Source organism: Elephantulus edwardii, unplaced genomic scaffold (genome assembly GCF_000299155.1).
Source record: "Elephantulus edwardii isolate Elephantulus edwardi_28Jun2011 unplaced genomic scaffold, EleEdw1.0 scaffold00152, whole genome shotgun sequence".
NCBI lineage: Eukaryota > Metazoa > Chordata > Mammalia > Macroscelidea > Macroscelididae > Elephantulus > Elephantulus edwardii.
In genome coordinates, this window is record NW_006399902.1 from 7,322,037 (window position 1) to 7,326,252 (window position 4,216).

Here is a 4,216-nt window from a genome sequence, read left to right on the forward strand (position 1 = left end):
AATCACTGAACTAACAAGAGCCTGCTGAAAGTTTGTTAACAATACATTTCCCATCACAAACAATGCCAGGTAGAAGACAGTGGAGCAATATCTAGAATTCAGTATCTAAAAGGAAAAAAAGGCAAAACATAATTGTTGGACAAATTAGAATCAATTTATCAGCAGCAAATCCATACCATAAGAAGTATCAAAGTCTTCAAGGTAGAAGGAAAATATTAGATGGCAAAGTTATGAAGTACAACAAAATTGCCAATTAAGCATATGAATTTTTACGTAATTTCATTGTCACCTTGTATGCTACCAAAATTGGACATGATGCAACAGTTTTAAAAAGATTAACTCAATACTGGAAATTTCTTCTAAACGGCTCATATCTTTCTGCAAATTTTCAAGTTGGTGCTCCATTATAATCATACCAGATGAAATCAAGAATGTTTCAGAGAGCCAGAAAAACCCCATGTGTGTACCATTGGTAGCATAATTTAAGCAATGAAAATGTGAAATAACTATTATCAAGTTTGCTCAAAATAACATTTCACAATTGCTGTCAGACCATATTTATAAAATCCTATAAATTTTAAGACACTTCTAGTATTAAAACATGAGAAACTACCTCAAATTCTTAAAAAAAGGTAATAAGGAGATACTTTCTAAAATTAAGATAACGAAAATTAAAATTAGCACGCAGTCTTAAATACAATTATTAGGAAGTATTTCACTATCGCTTGTTACAAAGATACTAACAGTAGTATAATAGTAAAGATTATAACATACATTGAAATGTGGGGTTTTGTTCCCCTCCAACAATGCTGCTCAGAAGTGAAGATAGCAAGATGTGTGTGGACTTAGAATTCTTGCTGAGGAGGTTGGAAAAAACCTCCTGCAGATAAAATTTTACATGTTCTAAGACAGAATTAAGGTCTTTTAAAAGAAAAAGATTATTTCGTATTTAATGAGACATTTGCAGATGCCTGGAGTTTTTTACATTAGAATTCTAACATCTGTTTGGTTCTTCATATTCTAGTGAATAAAATATAAAAACACTATGTTTTAAAAATTGTGTCAATACTCACCTAAAAACTTGTGCCAAAAGCACCTGGACTGGTAATTATGTTTCAATTGAAGGATAAATAAGACAAAATCTTGGTAATTTAGAAGTTCCATTTTTGTCCCCCCCTCTAACGAGTATTTTCCCTGTAACACAGATCCTGTAGGTATGTTTTTATTTACATATATATTTATGAAATAATTCTTATTCACAAAAATCTATTTCTGAATAACCTGAAAGTTAAAAAGTTTTAAACCAAAACAACTCTAAGATAACACCTTAATAGAACACTTTAATAGAATAGTAAATAAACATCAAATGCTGCCGAAGTTGTGGACAAACTGGAACACTTATTCGCTATTGGTGGGAGTGTAAAATGGTGCAATCACTATGAAAGGTAGCATGGTCCTCTCTCAAAAAGTTACAAATAAAAATACCATTTGATCCAGCAATTCCACTACTGGGAATATACCCCAAAGAAACCATAATTGCCACCCAAGCAGATATATGCACACCCATGTTTATTGTGGCTTTGTTCACAATAGCAAAGAGCTGGAAACAACCCAAGTACCCATCAAAAAATGAATGGCCAGAGAAGCTTTGGTATATTCACACTATGGAATACTATGCTGCATTGAAAAACAAGGAAGTCATGAAATACTATACAAAATGGATGACTCTGGAGGACATTATGCCATGTGAAATATCTCAGTCACAAAGGTACAAATATTGCCACTGTTGTAAAATGAGACTGACATCAGGTTGCGGAGAACCCAAGAAAAGAGGGGATAAATAATGTATATTTCATTGAAACAGGTGAGGGAGAGAACTATTTAAAGGGAATATAGGATTAGGTATTTTCATGACAAGATTACAGAAAAGGAAGTGCATACTAAAGTGTACTGTGGGGTGGTGGGTGTTGAATTGTCTAACAATGAAAGAATTTTTTTTTCTGTTCAAAGAGAAAAATGAACTGGGGGTAGGGGTGGGCATGGAGGAAAAGGTGCAACAATGAATGAATGGGGGAAAATTAAATGGAAAGAATATTCTGTACAAAAATATAAGTTGCATTTTAAAAAAACTAAAAAAATTTAAAAAAAGAAGTTTTAAACCTGATGTTTAAACTTCCTTTAATTTGGCCATTAAACTTTTATTATTTATCATTTAAATGTTTATTAAATTCCATATAATCTTAAAAATCTCATACATGTTTTAGTGCTTTGTTAAAAATTCTTAACTACTAAAACTAATTTTAATAGTTGCAAATGTAGATTTGGCTTGTTTAGATGTGCTCTGAAACCATTTTGAGTGTCTAAACTTTTGATTTAAAGTTTCTGTTTATCTTTCTGACCAAAGGAACAAGTATAATGCTTATGGTATTCATTAAAGTTGTCAATACGTAGGAAACCAGTAATATCTAGAGCATCAGTAATTTTTAAAACTGAATAACCTGAAACAAAGTTACTGAAAGAGACCATTAAAAGCTTGTAATCTTGAACAATGTTATGAACTAGAAAATAGTACTACTTCCAAGCTTTATGTTTTATTTATATAAAAAAAAAAGACTAAGGTGCACCTGATTCAAGCCATGGTTTCTCTAATCACTTGCTATGCATTTGAGAGTTGGACAATAAGGATGAAAGAAGAATCACTGATGTTTCTGAGTTGTGGTGATGGAGAAGAGCGCTGAATAGCCTATGAACCACCAAAAGAACAAACTGGTATGTCCTGGAGAAGGTGCAGCTAGAGTGCTTTCCTTGAAGGCAAGGATGACGAAACTTCATCTCACGTTCTTTGGGCATTTTGCTAGGAGAAGCTTGGAAAGATAAAGCATGCTAGGCAAGGTGAAGGATCAGCATAAGAGAGGAAGACTCTCTTCTCAAGATGGACTGATACAGTAACTGAGGTAAGAGGCGCCAAGTGTGTCAGGGATAAGGATGGTGTAGGAAAGGACAAGGTTCAGATCCTAACCAGAGCAGGAAACTGGTATTTTCAGTAGTAGTAGTAGTTGTTATGTGCCATCGAGTCACCTGCGACTCATAGTGACCCTATGTACAACAGCCCTAAACCCTGCTCTATCCCAATCTCACTGTCTCCAACACACCTCTACCTCAGTTACCACTGAATCAATCCAACTCATAGAGGGTCTTCCTCCCCTGTGCTGTCCCTCCACCCTCCCAAGCATGACATCCCTCTCCAAGGATTGGTCCCTCCTTGCAACATGTCCAGAGTATGTCAGACGAAACTTAAGAATCCTTGCTCCCATAGGACGAACCTGTTTATTTTCTTAATCCATGGTATATTCAATACTCTTCTCCAAAACCATAGTTCAAAGGCATCAATATCCCTAGTCATTGTGTCCAGCTAACATTCATCTTGGCACAGCAATCATGCTTAAACATCTTTCTCAACTATTGTTAGTTGTTCAGTTGATTTTCCAGGGATTTCTATCTATGAAATACTAGAATTTACAAATAAAAATTTCACATTCTCTTAAAACAGTGCCACAATATCTAATCAGTCTCTACAATATCCCTGTTCATTTTAACATGCATATGACATACAAGAAACTCAGGCATACAAAAAGATAATGAGATTAGAAGAGCCTGTATGTGTATTAACATTAGCTGCAATATCCCTAGTACCATGGCCACTTCTAAACTTGGCCTGCACTTCTGGCAGCTGTCTGTTGATGTGCTCATTTTTGGATAATCTTCAGCAGAATCTTGCATGTGATATTAATGACATTGTTGAATAATTTCCACACCTGTCAGATCACCTTTCTTTGGAATGGGAACAAATATAGACGTCTTACAGTCAGTTGGCCAGGGGGTTGTCCTCCAGATTTCTTGGTGTTTTAAAATGTGTCGACGGCACATAACAACAACATGATTATATGCAAACCAATAAAAAATTTAAAACATTTTAAAAGCTATTAGTCTGTTACTTTGATGATTAAATGAGGTGATAATTGTAAGTGCTAGGTGTCAAGAAAGTATTCTTTCCTCTCAAGTTGGTGAGCACAGCTAGGGCAGCATGTATTGGTTGAAATATATCAGTTGGTATGCCGTCAATTCCTGGGTCCCCGTTTTTTGCCAATTCCTTCAGAGCAGCTTGAACTTCCTTCACAGGCTCTTGCTCATAAGTTTGTTCATTAAATTCTTCCGC